The sequence below is a fragment of the Equus asinus genome, chromosome 1, assembly GCF_041296235.1.
Source record: "Equus asinus isolate D_3611 breed Donkey chromosome 1, EquAss-T2T_v2, whole genome shotgun sequence".
NCBI classification, from domain to species: Eukaryota; Metazoa; Chordata; class Mammalia; order Perissodactyla; family Equidae; genus Equus; species Equus asinus.
In genome coordinates, this window is record NC_091790.1 from 26283997 (window position 1) to 26308531 (window position 24535).

At 36.9% G+C, this 24535-nt stretch overlaps 1 long non-coding RNA gene across 1 annotated transcript; it reads left to right on the top strand.

Moving 5' to 3' along the window:
• LOC139046354 (uncharacterized) lies at nt 1-24535 on the top strand. The gene is made up of 4 exons (XR_011506288.1): nt 1-140; nt 18718-18823; nt 19480-19571; nt 21741-24535. It is a non-coding gene; the product is annotated as an uncharacterized lncRNA (long non-coding RNA).

A 24535-nucleotide genomic window follows, 5' to 3' on the forward strand; every position in this document is an offset into this window, starting at 1 on the left:
AGGCTGGCCTCCTGCTTCACTTAGTGAAGGCTGACCAAACAGAGAGGGAACGAGAGAGAAGAAGAGAAGCCGCCCAGATGAGAGAGAAGCCATCTTACCTTTGTGCAGATTCTCCTGGCATTTTAATGCTGCAGAAGCAGGTATGACCTGGGAAAACTTGCCTATAAGCTTCCTACTTAGAAACTTTATAATCTTTTTTTCCCCTCTTTCTGGAATAGAGCTCTTTTTCAATGTATAAATCTACTACGAGACTTGTGGACATTTCTAGGCATTGGGAGTGTAATGACCATACAAGAGCAGGGTTCTTAACTGCCCCTGAATCTCAGCGCCCATCTTGTCTGCATGCAGCATAGAGCTGTGAGATTCCACTAGACCCATATACTTGTGATCAGTTAAGACTCTGCTGTTCTTTTCAAGGGGAAATTCATAAAGGCATTTTCAAATGGACTTGTCAAACCAAGGCTTTTTTAAAAAAATGTTTTTTAATTAACTTACACCAGATAAAAAGAAAGGTAAACAATTGTATAATTATACCGTTCAATATTTATCCCTAAATGACCACACTCATGAACCACAATCAAGTTCCTTGCATTTTTACTTAATGAGGTATTTAACCTTTGGCCAGTTTTAAAATTTTTTCTTCTGAAATATATTCTTACTGATTTGAGTCCATAGCTATAATTCCACTCATCATGTTGAAGAAACAGGCTCTCCCGTGGATGAGAAAATAATTGTTTTTCTCTCCCCACTGAGCATTCAAAGCTGATCTGTGGGACAAGTTTGTCTCTTACAAAGGAATGAAATTTAAGCCAGGGGCAATAATTTTTCAGTTCCCTTTTTAGTGATAGAAAGTTTTCCCGTCATTTTCATCCTTTCCCAAATGGTATCAGTTCCATAATTTTCCATAATTAAAATGTCTAGTTGTACTAAGAAAAAGAAAACATTTCAAATTAATTGGAAATTAAATCTACTGGTTTAGGCTTGCTTGAGGGTAGGGCTCCTGATGTTAAGGAAGAGGTGGTGTGGCCTGCTTTCCCCACTGGATTTAAGACTGTGTTCTGATTCTTCTAAGGTTGGGGATAGGAGTGGGGAGTAAAGCTGTAAAAAGTCAGGAAATACTTTACTTTTACTGGTACTGTCCTGAGAGTTCCTAGGACCTGGTTATTATTCTAAGATGCCTCTGTCTAGATTTCATGCAAGATCAACTATTGAAATTCTTTAAACACATTTGTGAGTTCTTCAGGGACCCTCCCAGGGCTATGAAGCTCTCACCTTCAGCATCCTTCACCCAGCCAATTTGTGTTTCTGGCTGGCTGTGTCCCTCAGCCTTTTGCGGTCCACTCATCAGTCCAGGTCATCTTTCCATTCCATACATTTTACCTGGGCAACCTCTAAGGTTAATCCAAAGGAAGTTCTGTCTTACTTGGCTCATATCTTGTGAACAGGAAACGCTAATACATTTGTTGCCCCACTACACTCTGGGATAATCTTTGCACTCATATTGTTCCATCTTCAGAGCACATGGGCACCCCAGACCTCTTCCCCTTTACACTTCTCAGATAGGAGTCAGACGCCAACGGACACTTACTAGCTTCTCCAGTGGTTTCCTTGACATCCTTCGTCACCCACATTTGCATGATGCAGTCCTTGCTGAGGGGGCTATAGAGAATGGATAACATGCAGTGTCATAGGAGCTGAATCAGAAAAAGTGTATATTATCATTTTGTTACACAGTCTATGGAAATCTTTTGGAAATCCAGCTGTCAAAGTAAATCTACCATCCCCTTTCGCTTGATTTCACCCATAGATTTGATGTGCAGATCTTCTATGTTATTAACACTTTAATTAAGAGTTGAAAGAAAAAGGCGTGGTCAGAGATAAAGTCCACATGGCAGATCAATAGATCCCTGGTTCTGAGTTGGCATGATCTGTAAATAGACATTGCTCACATATGATTTAAACGGCACTGCTGCCTAACGACGTCATTTAGTGAACCTCTGCCCGTGTTATGTTCACAATTACGTATCATGAGTCATTTTTTTTCAAATGTTTCATAGAAATCCACACATATTAATGGTATTTTTAAAAAGAAGTTAATTCAAAAGAATATACAAGACATACACCAAAACTTGAGATAATAAAAGGAAGAGTTTTTTGTTTAAACTTATTTGAGATTTCTTGGCACGAGCTGCTGACTGAAGTGCTCGATGTGGAAAAACTAAGTTTGAATATCATTAGAAAATTATCAGTGTGAATAAAGGTCAAATTACAACCTGGGAAGAATACTTATAGCCTGACAGGCAAATGATTAATGCTTTTACTATTTGAAAATTCCAAGAAATCAGTAAGAAAAAGACAATGACTCCCTCAGACTGGCAGAAGATATGAAAAAGTAATTCTTAAATTACTAGGATAAAGTCCAAACTTGTTAATTATCTAAGAAATGCAACTATAACCAAAATGGGAAGCTGGTTTTCCTCTTTCAAACAGGCAATGGTAAATGATAATGCACAGTATTGGCAAAAGTTCAAGAAATTGTCATGCAAGGCTGATAGAAGAGAAAAAAAGATGAGGTATCTCAATTTGGCAAAGTATATGAAAATACTTAAAATACGCATACCCTTTGACCTGTCAATCTCATGTCTAGAAATTTAAATCAAGGAAATAACAAAGGTGATGTGCCAAGATCAGCTACAGGAATGTACAGCATTGTTTCTAATGGTGAAAATTTGGAAAATAAAATTGAACGTAGAGCAGCAGGTCAATAGTTGAATAACTTTCTACTTCCTTGTAATGGTGTACTCTTCATCCACTAAACCACATGGAGCAAATTCAATGAAAAACAATTTTTTCATAATTTGTATTTATTCAACACTGCTTTGTGTGAGGGACTCTCCTAGGTACTGATGATAAAGCAACGAACATGACAGGTAAATCCCTGATCTCATGGTTTACCTTTCAGTGAGTTCAAGATAATGGTGGATGCTTTGATAAAATGCTTTGATTGGAATAAAGCAGGTTAATGTAATAGAGTAAAACAAATTAAGAAACAGTATATACAGCAGGGTCCCATTTTAAAGGGTAATTATATACATAGAAAAAAATTACACAAACGTAATAGTTTATTTACTTTAAAATTTTGTTTTGGTTTCCTACATTTTAAAAAATGTACATATATTGCTTTTTTAAATAAGACAAGTATTTTTAAATTAAAATTTAATTTAGACAGCAGAAACATTTGAAACCATTTTCTTCTATTTCCTATTTACATGTTTTTAATATTCTATAATTAACTATTATAACTTCATTTATATTAATTGTTATAAATTAAAACTGGTTTTATAATATAAAGTGAACTAAATCATGATTGAATAAGCCGTATGTCTGTCTTTATCCAATTTAAGAAATATTTATTAGGATAGTATGTATTCACTACATACATTTTTGTACCTACCCACATAAATAATTTTACAGCAACACAGAAATGTGATTATATGCATGTACGTATGTTCCTTTCTTAATGAAATCTATTTTTCTTCTTCTTCTTCTTCTTCTTCTTCTTCTTCTTCTTCTTCTTCTTCCCCTCCTCCTCCTCCTCCTCCTCCTCCTCCTTCTTTTTTGCTTTATTACGCAGGTGTCTTCTATCTTCCTCTTTACTAGCATGTGGACCCATATTAACAACACAATTCATCAGTCTGTCTTTTGCTGTCCCTCCACCCTGTGATCATGAGATACTATGAAGATACGCAAGCACCACGGAGTTCAGGGCAACCCTCAACCACCTGGGGACAGGAGATGTGGGAGAAATTCTTCTGCTTCCCATTCTTCAGACTGACAATTCTGGGAGAGCTCCTGTATGATTCCCAGCAGTCCCAGCAGAAACTTGCCAATATCACTTATAGCAGATATGGGCTCCCCACATCATGGCCCTGTGTTGACATTCCTCATCCTCTCTCTTTTTTCGCTCCTAGTTAGGTATCACCTCCCACAGAAACGAAGTTCACCCAAGTCCTTGTTGACGACCTCTGATTAAAGCAAGCTGCCAGCTATACGTACACGGGGTCGTGGGTTTTCTTGTTGTTTATTTTATAAAAATTAACGATGTTATAGAAAATTTTTTGCATCATGATTTTCTCATTCATTTTTTTTTTGTAAATTCCTCCTAGCATGTTATTGCATATGAATGTATCTCTCTCATGTTTATCCTCTCCCTTGCCCTCCTTCCCTCCCTGTTTCAGGATGGAATTGATATGGAATAGATGGAATAGGATGTATATACACATATAAAGATGCATGTGTCACACGCATGCAGATACGTATATCTTATATTATTTCTATGTATATATCTTATATAAACTTATATATATATATATATATATATGTATGCATGAGTGGTTAATTTGTTTATCATTTTCCCACTTCAGAAAAACCTGGCAGGAACCTTCTATGTTCTAGTACTTGATTTCTTCGTTTTCTTCTCTTTTTTTTCGCTAAAGGAGATTTGCCCTGAGCTAACATCTCTTGCCGATCTTCCTCTTCTTGCTTTAGTAAGATTCACGCTGAGCTAACATCTGCGTCAGTCCTCCTCTATTTTGTATGTGGGTCATTGCCACAGCATGGGCACCGATGAGTTGTGTAGGTGTGTGCCCGGGAACTGAACCTGGGCCACTTAAGTGGAGTGTGCCAAAATTAACCACTAAGCCATTGGGCCGGCTCCTAGTACTTGATTTCTATGGTCCAAATTGAGGAGGGAGACTTCCTTGTCAAAAGGTGTGTATATGTTTTTCTTTATAATTTTAGTAAACGTTACCAGATTATTTTCTTTAAAAATGATAGTATCATTTTTCATTTTCATCAGAAAGGTTTTAAAGCATCTTTTACTTCACATGCCTACTAGAAATAGGCTTTATATCTTACACGTTTTCAGTCTAATGTAAAGTGATATATTGTTGTTACTTTTATTTACATTTTTCTACTAGTGAATTTAATATCTTCATATATTTCATGGCCTTTAAATTCGCACTTCTGTTAATTATTATTTTAATTTTCTTTGCATTATTTGTTCCCTTCTTACAAATTTGTAGCTCATTTTATATTGTAATTAGTTAACATATTACCATCTGCATAATACAAATTTTCCATGTTAGGTATTTGTCTACCGGCATTTTTCATGGTAGATTTTGCTATACAAAGGTTTAAATTTGTCTATAATCCAATATGCCTATTTTTCTTTAAAACGTATCTGGGGAAGTTCAAGCCTTGGTGAAAAAGAGAATCTCTTTGACCCTTATTTGTAGTCTGCTAGGTTTTCTGTTAGCCTTAACACTTTTCTTCCTTTTTTTTTTTAACATTCAGCCATCTAAAATTTCGTGTATTATGTTGTCCAAATATGAATAAGTTTAGTGCCCCTTTTTTTTTGTCTTCTAGACAGATGGTCAACTGTGGTAATCTCTTTTATTAAACAACCTATTGGTTCTTTATTGAATTATCCTAAAACCTATTTCAGTGTTCTGATATCCACTTTTGTTCTAGTCTTTTGTTTTTCTCATTTCATTTTCTGGTGATGATCAGTTACCTTACACTCAGTTACAGACATCTCTCAAATGTCAATGATTTAAACCAATATACACTTATTTTTGCTCATTCTACATGTCCAGTGCAGCTACTCTGAATTCCATGGTGAAGTACAATAATCCTCCCCACCAACCCACAGTTTTGCTTTCCCATTTCGGTTACTCACGGTGAACCGCAATCTAAAAACATTAAGTGAAAAGTTCTAGAAATAAACAATTTGTAAGTTTTACATTGCACCTCATTCTGAGTAACATGATGAAATCTCACACAGTACTACTCCCTTCCATATAGGACATGAATCAAACCTTTGTCCAGTATGTCCAGGTTGTATATGCTACCTGCCAGTTAGTCAGTTAGTAACCATCTCAGTCATCACATTGACTGTAGTGGTATCACGGAGTTTGTGTTCAAGTAAACGTTATTTTACTTAATAATGTCTCCCAAGTGCAAGAGTAGTGATGCTGGCAATTTGGATATGCCCAAGAGAAGCCAGAAATTGCTTCCTTTAAGTGAAAAGGTGAAAGTTTCTGACTGAATAAGGAAAGAAAAAAAATCGTATGAGGACGTTGCTAAGATCTATGATAACTTTTATTACAGTATATTGTTATAATTGTTCCATTTTATCATTAGTTATTGTTAATTATTGATTATTATTAATCTCTTACTGTGCCTAATTTATAAATTAAACTTTACTGTAGGTATAAGAGAAACCTAGTATAGATAGAGTTTGATACTATCTGTAGTTTCAAGCATCCACTGAAGGTTTTGGAAAGTGTCCCCTGCACATAAGGGGGTCCATTGTAGTCTCTGCTCACACACGTTCTCCCCCTCTCTTATAGCAAAGAGAAGGGAGATAGGCCTAGACACTCACTACGTTTCTGCTTGGAAATGACACAGCTAATATGATGCCCATATTTCGTTGGCCAGAGAAAATCACATGGCCATATTACTTCAAGTATTGTTGGGAAGTATCAGAAAGAGAAGGAGTAGAATAAGTGTGAACACCCATAATGTTTACCCTTACATACTAACACCAGCCTGATCTCATTAGTATCTGTGATACTGTGGATTGATGTCTTTCATCAGCTCAATAAAATCCCTTCATTATCTCTTCTTTTGAACCCACCACATTTACTAACTTTGCTCTCCCTCTGGAAATTCAGATAGACTATGTTTGATCTTCTCATCTTATCCTCCATGTGCTTCATTTATTATTTTATATTTCCACTTTGCCCTCTATGCCATGTTATGGATAATTTATTTTGATATATTCTCCTAGCTACTAATTTCTTTTTCTGATATGGCTATTTTTAAAGTACATTCCTTGAGTTTAAAATTTTTTTTTTCATTTTTCATTTGTGGAAGTTCTATTTGGTGTTTTGCAAAGCTGCTAAGTCATTTTCAGTAAGTCCCAGATTTTTACCATCTTTTTCAAATAGTTGATATTTCTTTAGCCAGAGTAAGATAGTTGCTGTATCATATTTCTCTCATAATTCCCATATGCAAAGGGTTTTGCATCTACTTTTTCATTCATTTTTCTCTTCTTATTCTTGGTCTTGGTTGCTTCTGTGGTTAGGCATTTTTAATTTTTAGCTGCTAATTTTCCTTGAATAATTATTTGTGGAGATTATTTAAGGCACAGGATGAGGGTGTTATCATTTGGAAAACAATTGAATTTCTCTCTCCCTGGTGCCTGTGGGCATTTAAATTGGGACTATTTTCAATTAAATTGATGGCTACAGGTGTTTTGGACTACCCATGTTACATAAATAACATGTATGCATGACAGTGCAAGATGCACAGGTGTAGGCTTGTGGTTGCAAATTCTTATATACAATTTTTTTCTCCCCTACTCTGCTCTGCACAAGACTAGTTTCCTACTAGTCACCTGGCTGATGGAGTAGAAGGGAGGAGTTGGGTTAAACTAGGACTTACCTCTATCACGGGAACCTAGCTGTGTAAGGCCCCATCTCTATTAAGGCACCTCTTGTTGGAATCACCTTTTCGACGGGCTTCTGGCTTTCTCTTTTGTCGCCTATGCTTAGCAATGCCAATTAAAACTGAAGATTGAAGGGCTTCTGATAATGGTAAGTGAAGTGGTTGGGCAAATCATCCCACTGGTAGCAATTAGAAAATTGTGGATACACACACACACATACACACATACACACACACACACATACTATTTGAATGTGGGAAGCTTTAAGGAGCTGGAGAAGAGTTTACTTTGAAAATTGCCACTGCAGAGGGTAAGAATTACAAGTTTTTAGTCTTTCTTGTCTGAAGGCACTCCCAAACTGCCGTAGCTACATAGTAAAAACTCCCATCCTTGCCAGTTTGAGGTGACAGAAGGCAGAGTTCAGAGCTGGAACCGTGGCTAGAAATTGAAGGAGCAAATGTTGGAAGCAGAAAAACAACAGAATTTATGAAACCCCTAATCTGAATGTAAACTCTCCCCATATACTTGTCTGATGATATAAACAAGTATGTCCAGGAGAACCCTAGGGGTCCCAGATGAAAAAGGCAGCATCTGGAAGCTGTGAGAACTGAGCACAGATACCGTGCTGTACATCATGTACCAAATTAGGCTGTACACATAATTTTTCCTTTAGTCTAGGCATGGTAACTACATAGCAGAATGACAACGACAGTGAAAACACCTTCAGAAGTATGCAAGAAACCTCGGGATTCTTCCAATATAGTATTTAAATATCCAGTTTTAAGGTGAAAATTACTACATATTCAAAGAATCAAGACAGTGTCTGCCATTCTCAGGAAAGAAGGCAATCAATAAAAACTGACTCTGAGTGTATCCAGATATTGATTTAGCAGAAAAAGACATCAAAGTCGCAATTATAAATATGTTCAAAGACAGAAAATGGTCTCAATGAGGGAATAGACAGAGAATTTTAAGAGAGAAGTAGAAAGCATGGGAAATGAAAAGTCTACAGAGTAAAGTATTATAACTGAAATGAAAAATTCACTAGATGAATGAAAATAAATGAAAAATTCAACAACAGATTGGAGATGACAGAAGAAACACTCAGTGAACTTGAAGATAGATCAATAGGCATTACCCTGTCTGAAGAACAAAGAATAAACAAAAGAGAAATGAACAGCTTCTCAGAGACCTGTGACACCATCTCAATGTTTCAACATGAATGTAATTGGAATTTCAGAAAGAGAAGAGAAAGAGAAAGCAGCAGAAAAAATATTTGATGAAACAATGGTAAAAAATTTCCCACTTTTGGTGAAAACGTTAACATACAGATCCTTCATGGAGCTCAACAAACCAAGCAGGATAAATAAAAAGAATGATTCACCTGGGCAGATTGCAACTGAACCAATGAAAGTTAAAAATAAAGAGAAATTGTGAAAACAAAAGAAAAACCTTACATAACGAAGAGCAAAAATATAATCCATCCTGAATTCTTTTCAGAAGAAAATGGAAGCCAGAAAGTACTGAACAAAGTATTCAAACTATAAAAAGAAAAAAGCAAAAGCAAAACTCTCAACTAAGAATTAGACCTGCAACTAAAGTATCCTGAAAAAATGAAGGGAACAATATATTTTTGGTATCAGATCAACAAAAATTGGGAGTATCTGTCACCGGCAGACTTGCATTATAAGAAAAACCAAAAAAAAAAAAAAAAAAAGTCCTTTACGTTGAAGGGAAATGATCCAAGATGCCAAATCTGGTCTACAAGAAGGAATGAAGAGTAATGGGAACGGTGAATATGTGAGCAAGCATGAAAGGTTATCACACACACACAGGAGCATGCACACTCACACTCATGTACACAGGTGTGCACACAGTCTAAGAGTTCATCACAGCAGTGGCCCTGGAACTGACCTGAGCTCTTTTGTTGAAATAAATGATGTGTCTGCACAGCATTGACCCTCAATGAAGGCATTAAATGTACCGATTAATGAATGTGTTGCTTTGTGATCATGGGTACAGGGGAGTTTGGGGTGGTTTGTGCCATAGGATTGATGATTTGTGCTGGTCCAGATAAGAAGCCCAGAGGGCTCTGCCATGGGAGCTGGTCATACAGCAACACTATGCTTGTTTGATGAAAGGGATATAAGACACCCGGGAAGGGAACATATTTTGAGGTATTCCATGCACATGTTAGTGTTGCTGAATTTTAAAAACAAAGCACATCCCGTTGAGATGAGAGTCCCTGAAGAGAGAGGACTATTGGGCCCCACGCTGGTCTCTGTAGGACCCTTACAGTGAGGAGCCTATGGGCATCCTTATTTAATACAGTTGCTATATTGTATCCTTTTCCTGAAGCAAACTTGATTCATAGACGTTGTCCTTTGGGGTCCCATGAGTCTTCTTTGCTAAGCAAAATCGAACCCTATCTGAGTGAAATCAGTAGTGTATCATCTTCTCATTAAAAGATTTTTGACTGTTTAAAGCAAAAATAGTAACACTTTTTTGTTCAGTTTATAATGTATGTAGATGTAGTAAATTTGGCAATAAATGCAAAGACGGAAGTGCTAAATGTGACTATACATGTCAGAAGTTTCCTATGTGTTACCTGAAGTAATTGAATAATAATTCTAAGTCTACTTTGATAAATTAAAGATGCATATTGTAATCTCTAGGGAAACTACTAAAAATAATTTAAAGAAATACAGGGAAAAAGTCAATAGAGTGAATAAAATGGGCTCAAAAGTATTTATTTACAAAAGAAATGAAGGAAAGGAGGGACAAAAATTAAACAGAAGAGAAAAATAGTAACTGAATAGTAAAATAGCAGACATAAATACAACCATGTCAGTAATGATGTTAAATATAAATCCGCTGAATCCAGTCAAGACAGAGATGATCCGACTAGATTTGAAAAGAGCCAATTCTATTCCGTCTACAAGAGAAACACTTGAAACACACAAACATAAATAGGTTGAAAATGTAATATTAGAAATAATATGCCTTGAAAACAAACAGCATCAGAAAGGAGGAGAGACGATATTAATAAAAGACAAAACAAACCTCAAGACAGGAGTATTCCTAAAGAAAAAAGAGAGAGAGAGTTCACAATGATAAATAGGCCAATATATCAAGAAGTAAGACAATTTATATATATATGTACCTATTTGTACATATATATAACAATATATATAAAGCATTACATATTCTGTCAGTTTCTACTATAAAAATTGTATATACATATAGTTATATATATAATTTTAGGAAGAAATAGACAAAGCATAGTTGAAGATATTAACAAACATAGTTGTTGATACTAACACACATTTCTTCATAACTTATTAGACAATTAGAGAAAAATAAATCAGAATATAGTAGATCTGAAGAACCACCACAACCCAGCTGTCATTTCTGTGACAGTTTATCCAACAATTGCAGAATGCATTCTTTTCAATTAAATCTTCTCAGGATATGTGCACACTCCTGCCATTTGTCTCAATGTTTCCTCTTCTGCGTTCACAGACCCTTGTCTCTTCTGCTTTATTATTTTGTTTTTATTTTTGTTTTTTGATGGAGCCTTCTCTCAAGCAGTTTTCTGTGAGCAATATGCTCAATTTTTACATACCCTTAGTTATTTTTTTCCCTTTTGTGCTGATAGTTTATATGTGATCATTTATGCATGCCTTTTCTCTTTACTTCTAGTGTTGCAAAGCAAAACTCTGATTTTTTTATATTGTAGGAAAGTAGACTTTCAGTGGAAAAAATTTTTAAGATTTTCCCTGTATCTTTAAAATTACACAATCTTACCATGCCTTGATTTGATCTGTAGCTCTTTTTCTCAATCCTTTCCGGAGCTTGGTGAGCCCTTCCAACTCGCAGGCTCAGGTCATTCTTCCTATAACATCTGCCCTTCTTGTCATCAGTGACTTAATTAGTTATCATTGAGAATCAATTAATTACCATTGAGAAAAAGTTGTCAATCTGTCTCTATTCTCCTTCTGAAGCTCTTGTTATAAACATTTTAGTTTTCCCAATCTACCCTGCAATTTTCTGGTACTTCCCTCAGGATGTCTATTTTCTTACACTTTTGCACTACATTTTGAAATTCCTTGCACTTAGTTTTGCAGACCACAATCTCAGTAGGGACCCTACTTTTTCTTCAGTGCACCTATTGCATTTTACAGTAAGAAAATCTTGTTCTTTTTTTCACCCCCAGAAAGACTTGGGTGTGCCTGAGTGTTACATTTCAAACTCGTAAGTTATCTCTCTCTCGCTATTATTTTTGTGGGCTTATCTGTGTCCTCTGGCAGACCAGGATCCCGTTTTTCTACCTACCAGGTCTCCCTCTCTGGATATTTGGCTACTCAGCCTATTCTAAATGGTTGTGTTGTTTGCTTGCTTGTTTTGCGGGAGCTGGAAGGTTTTCCAGCCTCTCCCATTCTTCCTGTAACTAAGGTTTAGGAGCTGAGAGACGGTCAGTTGCCTGATGAGGATTCAGAGGAGCTTTGTGGCTCTCTAGCTTCAATCTCTGGGGCATAGAAAACTCCCCCTTGCCCTGTTCAGCTCACTCTTGGCTTGTTGGGAGTTGATGCAACCTGTAATTGTCACATGATGGAGGAGAGACTTTAACAAAGGTCATCTCTTTAGGTTGTTTTCCAGTCTTTGCCCTGGGCCACGACGTTGTTTTCCAATGGTTATCTAAGGAGATGAAAGCCTGTAGTACATATTTGTTCTCTCTGCGTGGCCCCTGATGAGTTAACCCCCGCCTCATTTTCCGTTAGGTTGCACGGCAGCTCCTTGTTCAGAACAGGAGTGACCTGCTCCAGTCATTGTGTTCTCAGTAGAGTTTTTTCTCTAACTGATGTGCTCCAGAGCCCCTTGATTGAACTTGTCCTTTGCCTAGCCCTTTTGGATACTATGTCATCTTGAAACTGAGGTTAAAATAGCTTTGTGAAAAATCCAGAACAATGAGGGTTAACCCTCAGCACATACGCTTTAGGGAATCCTTTAAATTCTGGTGATTCTTCAAAATGCACACAAAAAAGATAAATCTTTTGTTTTTCTTGATCAGAAGTGGGAAGATAATGAAAGAAAAAGCAATGGAAGAGCTTTTTAGAAGTCAACAAAACATAACTTCACGTTATGATAAAACTGTGAAACATGGGGAAATTGCAGCAGTAATTATAAAAGATTGGGTAGGTAATTGCACTCAGAGAAGCAGTTGAGGTTTTTTCAAGAAAAAGTGCCAAGACACCTTTGAGACGGTAGTGGTTACAGAGCCACGGCCACTAAATTGTGAGCCTAATAAGAACCATAAATAAGAAAGTATTGAAAGGAGATTTAATATATATTTTTGTTTTAGGATTGATAAAATATATTTAAAAGATACATAAAATCAGCTAACATTTCCTATAAATAACGCTACAAACTTTTCCAGTTAATTATACTGTTCAACTGAACTAGAGAGAAATATGTATATTATATTCCTGGTAGGATGTTGAAATGACTTAAGAAAATTTACGTACTATAATAAATATTCTAAAAAAGTTTCTTATCCAGCATATAACAAAATGCAATTCGTTAACAAGAAATTACTATCTGTTTCATTCAAATTTTAATTTGTATCACTGGCTATTGAGCCCTTCTTATAGAAATACCATGAATATAGATTCATAGGACAGAAAGCCACAAAAAAAGCCTACATTGTTGTTGCTGCTTTTCTTGTAGAAAAATTTGTAGGGAAATGCCAAGTTGAGATGAATGTGGAAAGAATTATAGCAGGTGCAACACATGGCCATTTAAATAAATGGCATTGATCTCCACTTATCGTAAGCTGAAAAGCCCAAGAATCATTGACATTCTCTATTGGCTTTTTTTTCTCGCAAAATCTGTTCTAGAAGATAGCAATTTGTTATGACAATGTATTCTATTCATCAGGACTAGAAAGAATCAGGCATTTGCCAATATGCATTCTGAGAAGTTTACTCAGTGCAAGCGGCATACTGTGGCAGAAAATTAGTCTGCAAAATCAACTAACTACTTGATACATTAAGTACAATTCAGCATTTACACCTTTTTTTATAAAAGTTGCAAAATGCAAGAAGAAATTGTGCTTTTTACTGAATGCATGTGTATCCATTTTCTTCAATCCATTAAATGCTGGCTTGTGCTTTGGGAAGAATGAAATGTAAATGGCAATAAAACGGGCACATAAATTGAAACAATCTTACCTTAATTATAAGGAGTCTGAATTTTATCTAGGTACAAGTCCTAAATACAAAGAGTCTATGTTATTCTGTAATAACAATCTCAGTGAATTAACCACTAAAAGAGGGTGTTCTGTCATAAAGATAGCACTCTCTGGTTCTGTGTAAATCTCTAGGACAGCTGGCCCCACGTTTACCTGGGTATTCTAGAATGCTTCAGTCAGGACTTACAGATAGGCACCTCCAAAGTAATAAGAACTTCTGTGATCACCGCCCCATGGGAAGGGCCATCTGGAGAGGAGGACTGGCTGGTAGGTGCATCCCCCTGGGAGTGACTCGCCTCACTTCTCATCTGCCAGGGCAAGTCAGAGGCACCTAAGCATCCCATACACCCAGGTGTAGAGAAGAACTGGGTATTGGTGAACAGTCGTTGCCTACTCTTTTTGCTGCTTTTCTGCATCCTTTCATGTCTCAAGTTCACCAATAACCATGCTCCATAGCCTTCAACACCATAACAAATCATAGTTAGCTTTTAGTCTGGTTTCGCTAAGAGCCTGACACTGTGCTAAAAACTGTGGATATATTATCTTACTTAGTCCTTAAGTAAACCTATGAGGCCAGTCTATTGCCATCCCCATTATACAGATAGTGGAACTTTCATATCACTTAGTGTGCATGTAGTCAGAGTTCAAGCACACATCTTTTTCTGATTTCGAAACCGATTTCCCATGCTACTATCTCCCATCAGGATTCACTTCCATTTGCTAATTCCTGACTGAGTTCTTTTATTTCAAAATCTAGCATAATAAAGTGCCTATGAAATTATATTTGGAAATGGAGAATGGGAAAGGAAGGGTTAGAAGCCAGTCTATAACCTGTGCTTTGTATCATGGTAACAACCATTGCGAGAGAAAAAAAAGAGGGAAAAAACTACTGAAAATCTCCTTTTAAGTGTGCTGATCTGAATAGCTGATAGCACTTACCAATGAAAGATAATGAGTCCGGATCTGCAGAATGCTTTCAGCAGGTTATCTCTGGCCTACTTATGTTTCTTATAGTAAACCAATTTTATGGATTTATGGGATTTATGGATTATGGAATTTATAGATTGGTGAGACATGGCCTGCTTAAAATATCAATGACAGTATATATTTATGAGAATATAAAATGGAGATGTTTTATGACCAAAATAGCTCCCTTTGTGTAGGTGATATCTTATGTAACATAATTTAGAGATCTCGTGTGTTTAATCTGGGTCAAAGAGCATCCTGATGCATCAAGGAATGACCTAGAAGCTGTTGGAAGACTTGGTGCTTCACTGTGTCTCAAGGGTTATCTCTATCCTGTGGTTTACAGGCAAATCTGATACTGCTTAAGATTTCAGTTCTTATGAGTCTGATCTGGACATCTGACGCTTTGCATTATCTTAATCTTTAACCATTTTTATATCCCACTTGATTTATATTATTAATGCTTGGGAACTAGGATTGTTCTCTGTAAATCCAAGCCCTTTTGGATTCCTGAACAAAGGAGACCAGGAATCTGTGGGCTGCCTCCAGGTAGGACTCTGATTCCCTTGGATGGTTGTAAGGAGTGAAGTAAGCTAAACATTGAATATTTTGAGTCTGAGGATTTACTTATGTTCTAGATCAAAGCAATACATCTTTTAAAATATCACTTTTATTTCTCGTAAATGGATATAATAAAATCTGCTTCATCGGATTCAATTCTTTGAAATCTGAAAAATTTCCTGGGTTCATACTGTATTCCCATTCCCTTCCAGGCTTAAGTCTGTGCATGATATTGATTCCGTTTGTGTGTTAAACACAATTGATTAAATGAGTTCTAAAGAATAAGCCAAGCGCTAGTCCCATACCCAGGGCAAGGGGAGCCTTCTCTTGGCCAGGATGCTGGTGTGGGGCTTCATCTGCCAGGCCCCGAGCACTCCCATGCTGCTCCCCGTTGGCCGAGGGTCTGGCTGCTGGCCCTGAACTCTTGGCCATTCAAAGAGCCTGGAGCACCCTCAAGCCCAAGTACTGGGCTTCAGTACCCACTTCCCACTCTCGCTCCCTGTCTCTTTCTTTTCAGGTCTTCTGCATTCTCCATCCCTTTTAAAGCCCTGACACTCAAAAGACACAAAAAGAGTTTTATGGTTCTTAGCAACACATTTAACATATTACAAAAGTCTGTTTACCAATTCTGTGGGAAAGCACAAGCAGTTCTTAAAAACAAGATGTCTGATTTGCTTTCCCTGTAAAGAAGGGCACAGCTTCTCCTCCTCTTTCTCCCTCATCCCACAGACTGTGCTGGGAAGAAAGTAACGAATCTACACTTAATCCTCCACCTGCCCCACTGTTAGCTAGGTCTTTGAGAGGATGCCATTCTACATTACGCAAACAACAATTCTCTTATATTCCTCAAAATGATTGTAAATTACTGGTAGACAGAGGCAATACTTTGCACGAACTAATTTTCCACTGAGAGCTGCATGCAGGCAAATACTCCCTATGGATTCCCACTGAGATACAGAGAAGACGTTACCTAGTTGAATGACATATACACCGCACCGTATATAGCAAATAGTTTTCTGTGGAACCATGACCTGGAATGTATCAAAATTTATGCAAGAAAACAATGCTCCCATGGTCAAGTAGCGTGGGCAGGCTGCGTATTTATAGTTAAAGTTACAGTTTAGCTATAGTTACATTAATTATAGCACATTAAAGTGTTGACAAGGGCTGCGCGATACAAACCTTTTCAATTTTAACCTACTGTTTCCCCCATTTATTTGAATCTGGACCACTTCATGTTTCAATCAGGGGCCAGTGAATTTTTTCTTAAAGGACCTGGTAATAAATGTTTTAAGTTTTGCTGGCCAAAAAGAGGCTTTTGTGTAGATGCTTATATAACCATTTGAAAAGGTAAAAGGCATTTTTCCATCACGGGCCAGAAAAAAAGAGGTGACGGGTCAAACTCAGCCTGCAGGCCGCAGTTCACTAAACTTTGGTGTAAAGCCTGTCTATTGACATACAGCAGCAGAGTTTGGGATAAGCACAATGAGATACTTTCTAAGTATACCTTCAGTCACAGAACTTTAGGATTTGATTCCAAAGTTACTTAAGTGTTAGGAAAATGCCTGCACACAGAATTGCTTCTAATTTTTGTGATTGTTTATTCCACTTGCAGTTGGAAAACGATATAAATATTTCGTTACTTTCTTAAAATTACATATTGTTTGTCAAATTATAAAGGATTACATGCAAAAGAATAAAAAAGGAAAACAATCCCACAACTCAGAGATAAACATTCTTAACAGTGTGTTATATTTCTTCCAAAGCTTACTAATGCATATTTTAAAGCTAGTATAGATTCTGTGGACAGTACACAGCCATGTACTTGAGAGTGTCAGTGTTTTTAGTGACTGCAGGAGAATGGTTTAAGTACAGGTTCCTGACCAATGTAATTTGGTGAGGTGGGCCTGCCATAAAATATACTGGTGGTTGACTCCCATTTTAATGGGTTTTTTCACAATTGTTTATTTTTTCTCAAATTTCTGTTAATCAAATGAGATGTAGGCCAGACAAACTATTGAGCAGACACCAGTGTCCAGGGTGAAATCTTTTTTTATGCATCAAAACAATATTGGCTAAGTTAAATTCACTCAGCGCACATCCCAGCTTGTACTCTGTGCAAACTGAAATGTGCTGTCAGCACAAAGCATTCCCAGTAAAGCAACTGGCTACCCAGTTATGAGACATGCTCAGATTGTTAGAGAGCAGCCTCTTCTGGTTTCTTTTTCACGGCTAAAGCTGATTTAAACAAATAAAGTTCACAGTCATAGCTACGGGTCCCTATGATTTTGTGCATTGCAATGCATTTTGCATTTCATTAAATGCGTTTTGCTTCATCAGAGCCTCTCCTCACCGATTTCACAGTGAAATTCTGCACACTCGCAGAAGTGTGTTCTGAAGGTGTTTACTGATATGTTATGAAAATTGCAAATACACGTTGTGTTTCTCAGATTCAAAATCTATTTGCACTTCAGTGACTATTGATTACAATAAAGATGGCACTTCTTGGCTGCTTGACAGGACAGGGTCAGCTGGTGATTTTTACATCCACTGGTCTAAAAATGGACCATTTAAAAGCTCTCTACATAAATTTCCCTAAGTGTCCAAAAACAAGGGAATAGTGCCAAGGGAAGAGAGACCAAATACTGCCAAGAAGCTAAAACAGACTAGTCTGCCAACAATATATTAAGCACAAATAACAAAGAAATATGGCGTGCATTGCTCTGTCCTGCCAGCTGCAAGCCAGTTCCCAAATTTCTGTCAAATTCTAATGTTGGCAAAGAGAAAGAAACACATAGAGCAAATTGAAAAGAGCCTGTTCACCAATCCACATTTCCGTAAAACAAAGTAAAAGCTAAGTAGCTCTGACAGAAAGTAGTTTAGAGGAAGAATTCCCGTTAAAAGAAAGGAATGGTAGAGAGAACAAAATAAAACAAGATTATTCAGAGGAGTCCAGAAGCATCGAGTGTGAGGCCCTTGATTGTTTTCTGTTACCACATTTCCTAGTGCTGACAGTTTGCTTTCAACACGTAAGTGAGAGAGGATGCTGTACAAGGGGACTTCAGTTTCTGAGCACTGAGAATCTGAGGGCTGTCTCCATCAAATGGAATAAGCCTCAGAGGTGATTCGATGGAGGAGGATGATGAGGCTGTTGCTTCACGTGGTGAGAAGGTGCATTACCAGTTCAATCAGACACTGCCTGAGTGCTCTCCAATGTATGGATCTTAACAAAATAACATTTTCCAGACTCCAGCTCATTTTCAGCTTTCATGCAGAGTTCGCGCTAAAGGAAAGTGACACTGCGTTCCTGTCAAGGAAGTGACTGAGCAGCTGGAGGGAAAAGAAGTGGCCTTATGTACGTTTAAAAGATGGGCTAATGACTTAAGAATATAACAATCTGTAATTTCTCTCTGTTTCCTTTGAATAGTTGACAAGAGTACTGAAATATTAACTTCCATTTGGATGGGCAGTAATGGAACGCGTATGCTAAAATGGTCGTGGTGGTACTGGATGCTTATCATGAATGTGCTACGGTGAGATTCATAGGACCCAGGTCCTGGTTTCTGTGTCCAGGCTCAATGTTTTCAATGTTTTGATGATTTGACCAAGATTGGCTAAGAAGCCTGACCACTGCCCAGAGAAAACTTTAAATTATACCCTTAGATTGAAGTTGGTTAAGATTTCATATTCCATGCACTGTTTTACCTATGTAATTTGTAACTTCCTTTAAATTGTTTTTCTTTCAATGTCTTTAAATGTTATGGACTGAATGTCTGTGTTCTCCCAAAATTCATCTGTTAAAATATAACCCCTAATGTGGTGGTGTTAGGAGGTGGGGCCCCTGGGAGATGATTAGTTCACGAGAGTGGAATCCTTGCAAGTGGGATTAGCGCCCTATTAAAGAGATCCCAGAGGGGCTGGACCAGTGGCGCAGCAGTTAAGTGCGCACGATCTGCTTCGGTGGCCTGGGGTTCCCTGCTTCAGATCCCGGGTGCGGACGTGGCACTGCTCATCAAGCCTTGCTGTGGCAGGAGTCCCACATATAAAGTAGAGGAAGCTGGGCACAGATGTGAGCTCAGGGTCAGTCTTCCTCAGCAAAAAGAGGAGGATTGGCAGTCTTTCTCAAAAAAAAAAAAAAAAAAGAGATCCCAAAGTGAACCCTTACTCCTACCCCCATGTGAGGACACAGGGAGAAGACAGCTGCCTGTGAACCAGGAGTTGACGCTTATCAGACACCAAATCTGCACACACCTCGATCTTGGGCTCCCAGCCTCCAGAACGGTGAGAAAGAAATTCCTCACAGTTGTTTATAGGCCACTCAGTCTATGGTATTGTTGCTATGGTATTGTTAGCCCAAACAGACTAAGATATTGATTTAGTATTTTGTAAACTTTTCTGTTGTTGTCCTAACATTAAGGTTCTTGAATACTTTATGCAAATAGACATTTGTGAACATGGAAATAAACATGAAGACATTGAGAAAAACACTGAGGATATGTGAGATAAAGCCAGCCAGTAACTGGCGGACAGAAGACACCTGAGGTCTTTGTGAAACGTTAGTACAAACCTCAGCCTAGAGTCATCCCCCTTAATGGCAGTTGTGGGTTGAATTTTGTCTATACGGTACCAGCCTGTGATACCCTCCAAGTCTACTCCTCTTAGATCACCCCTGCCTTAGGCCCTGAACTTGTCCTCAAAACCCCAGAGCCTTGGCATCTTAATCATAGCATTTAACCCCAGAGTTCTCTCAAGTCCTCACTCCCCACAAACTTCATCAGACCACTGCTCCCTTGACTGCCTTCACTTCCTCCCAGGCCATCAGTTTCCTCAATCTTCTCAGGTCCTATCTACACCAGACACTATGCTTGGTCATCTGAATGATCATTTTACTTAAATCTTCGTTTCCTTATATTTATGGGATAACTACCACAAAACTCTAGCTTAGCATCCGTGTTGCCGTGTATCGTCTCCATTCCCACATCCAGGCAGGCAGTGATGCTAAAGAAAATCCCGCAATCAAGGAAATCAGTTCACGGCTCACGGCTTTCTGTGCACACATCAATCCTTTTATTTCATTTGATCCAGGGTCTCTTCCTTCTGTTCAACAGCCAGCAAGCTTGCAACATTCTTCTCAAGCTCCTACGCACAGCTAAATTACCTCACTGAAAAAGTTAGGGCCATGCCATCTGAACTCCTTCAACTTCTCAGGGCCTTAGAAATATAACTCAGCCATGTTCATCCACAACTGCCCCCCTCTCCATGCCCAATGTCAAAAATAACCCATCCTCTCCCAATATCACCCTGATCCTATATCACCTCTTCTTTGGGATGCTGCTCCGAGAAGCATGACGTCTCATGTATCTTTAGCTTCTTCCTATCACTGAACCCTCCCATTCCCCTTATGAACCTCTTTGTTGCCAATTCCAATCGTTCTCTTTATTCTCCACTTCATCTGATCTCTGTGACACACGCCACAGTTGACTGTCTTATCCCATGACCTACTTAGCTTTTCTTCTACCACTCTGGACAGCTTTTCTCCATTTTCTTCGTTTCCTCCTGAAGAAATATTGTCTGCAGTGCCCCTTCTCTTTTCATTCTATTCACCACTGATGCTGTTGCTCCTGGAACTACCAAGTATCACATTATACACAGTCCCACCCTACACAGAGCAAGAATAAAAGCGATTATGAAGTAGACCATTGTAAATCAATTTTCCTGCCCATTAGAATTATATAATGGAGCTTTATTCATTAATTATGTTGCTAACGACATGGCGAGAATGAAACATGTAACACAATTGATACAATTGACATATGTAGACATTTCTTACAGCATAAAATACTATCTCTAGGTAATTGTATTATAAAATTAAGTAATAGATATTCATTATTATAACAGGTTTCAGTGTTGAAAACAAAACATATTAAAAGGACATAAATTAGGCAACACCATAGCTATAATAAATATAATCAATATATGTAGTACAGGGTTGTTCTAAATTCTCAAAATTTAGATGATGTTTCAGGAAGATTTTAGCTAAATAAAATCTCAAATATAGGCAAGATAATTTCGCATACTGATCACTTCATATTTTGAAAATGTAACAAGTGGTCACAGTATTGTTTATTGGAAAATATCTGTACAGTATATTTGAAAAAGAGTTGGTAGTATTTATTTATAAAGGTTGCCTGCAAATTAATTAATAAATAAAGCCACAAGAAAACTTGAACAGGTAGTTCATAGAAAAAGAACTATAGCTAGCCAATGAAGACAGAAAGATTCTCCATCACAGGGATAATCAAGGATGTGTCATCTATAAACAATGAGATAATTACTATGTTGGCACGGAATGATGCTTGAAAACAGTGATGTGTAAAATAGCATATAGAGTGTGGTGATGCACCAAAAAAATCTGGCCCTGCAATTACTCTTTCAAAAATATTTCCTCAGGAAAATATAAATGATGTGTGCGAAGATACCTATCCCAGCAATGCCTACTACAGCGTTATTTGAAACAGTGAAAAAATGAAAACAACGTATGCCTCCAATCATTACCTTTTTGAAATATTAAGATGCTACTGAAAATGTTATAGAAGACTATGATACGAGGATATATTAAAATACACTCCTATGTGGAAAAGTCTTCCGAAGTTTTCTGCAATGTACTTTGTTATTTATAAATTAAAAAGTTATTAAATATTCCATTGATCTTTGAACTCTGTCCAACTCTAGTATGTCTCAATTTACCTTTTTCAATAATGGGTTAGGTATTGCATATGAAGTGCCTTCCTAGGACAATTTAGACAGTGAAATGTGACTTGTAAGAATAGTAATAGTAATATTTAGAATAAAGATTTTGTCAACATTTTTTCATGAATTTATTTTGTGCAAGTGTTTGGGAAAAGAATGAGGTTCTCTTCACGGAGGAGTCTTGTATACTATCAGACACTATTTAATGTTGGATATTCTTCTCAAAGTTATAAATGTAGCTACTCACAATATTCCATACTTTAAAGCTTTCAACTTTTATTTGATTGGCAGCTATTGGAATACTCCCCAGTTCACTGAAAAATAATCCCACAACACTATCAGTTCATTCATTTGGACTTGAATTTATTGCTTTATTTACGTTGCATAGAATTACCATGGTAGACAGAAGCGGTGTCCTTATGGGGCATATATGTTATGCTTTGTATATTTGAGTAATAACAGAATGAGTGGGTGTGTAAAAAATACTGAAATACAAATATTAATAAATATATTAGTAAATTGAAATGCTAATTAATGTTTGAGGGGTAAAGTTAGACGTGTGGATACATATGTAAGAGACAGACAGAATGTCTAAAAAGAGAAACATATAAATTAAATATGCTTAAATACAAATATAATCATAATAAATGAATTAATAATAATATCTGTTAAAGGAATATTCCCATCAGGTAAGAAGGTAAAATATGTAGAGAAAAGAACAATGCTGTTAAATCTAATTTGATATAACACATCAGGTGATTACAAAGTACTAATATAAATTAAAATTTGTAATTGAATCATGCCCAAAATGCGCACATATCTTTACCAAAATTGACTATATATTCACACCAAAGCATATGTTTTGGGCTTTATATTTTACCCAGACACACACACACACACACTTTTTGTGAAAACTCTATTAGGTTTGTGTTATTTGGTACTGTAAACTGAGGCTTAGACTAATGGTCTAAAACAAAACCATATAGCAAACAGAAGAGTTGCTATAGAAACCTATTCATTACATTGTGAGCTTATGTGTTATTTTAGAACTGTGCTGAGAATACAGAAGGCTCTCAATAAATACTTGTTGAAAGTATAAATAAATAATTGTTAATTTTAGTTTGCCCTTATTTGCCTTATTTGGGTTGTTGGAAAGCTACTTATTCACTTCCAGTCCTGAGGAGCCCTGGGGAACAAACGTATTAATAGGTAAAACTCTTTTAGGCTGAATGCTATATACTTCATTTCTCGTTTCTCCATCTGGACCTAGGAAACTAAAACATTCATTATAAATATCCCTGATTTATATATTTTTGTTTCCTAAAGAAAGAATAATGACTCTTCCTTGTGAATCGTGATTTGGGTTATTAATACAGTTCTCGTACCTCGCTCCAAAGTTACAAAAAAACACTCAGAGATGGCAATTTCTTCCAAGAATAATGTCAAATATTTAAATTAAAGTAACCCCAAGATTGTACGAATATTATAAGTAATTGAGTTATGTGAAGAGCTGTTGATGACCCACTGATGCTTTCATTCTTAATTTTCAGAAAGAAATCTTCATATTTGAGACATAAAGAACTTAATAAATATGAACCAAACTCAACTTATCACTTGCAAAGTTATAGCATTTCCTCAAATTGACTGAAAGATAACTTGAGGGATGAAAGATGAGGATAAATATCCAGAAAATGTAGCTTACAGAATATTAAAAATGTTTTCCCTTCCCACTTGACCCAAGATCTAAAGGGTTGGCAATCAGCATTTTGATTTAGAAAGGGTTTTGATTTTGGGAACTGTTGCTTCACAAATATATCGGCAAGTGTCTGTAATGTGCACCGGATTTGTTTTTTTAAGGTACACACATAGAATGCTGAAGGGAAGCATGCAGTCTACAATAGATTAAGTTGATTGGTTTCGCTGGCAGATGTGAGAGAACATCATCGCTCATTATATGGCTGGCTTAATTGGTTTTCTCCTGGAATACATGGGCAATATTCTCTTAATCTGTTCTGCACAGGATACTTAAAATCAAAACTTCTGAATTATTGTCTAATTGTTAGTATTTTTTAGATAGTGGTTATATCCTGTGATTGGTTTATGATAAAATACTTATTTGTCCTTCTCATGGAGATTAATGGGGGGAAGAAAAGGTCATTTCTGCTATTTTCAAGCGTTAACCACTTGTTGAAGTGAGAGTTCACTGATTTTAAAAATCAAATACTATAACAGGATAGAGCATTTAATGAAAATATGCTTCTGCTTGGGGAGTCATTTTTGTTATCATGCTATAAATAGCAAAAAGGTCAAATGATGAATTTGAGTAAATATTATAAATCTCAGTGATTTATGGAGGGGATATCTGCGAAATAGAACCAGTCAGACCTTGGTGAGATTTATTTTAGTTGCTTTGAGAAAACAATGATCAAAATCTGTGTCTAAAATAGCTTTGATATTTTTGTTCTGTAAATAGAAAATTAATAAACAGTGTTTGC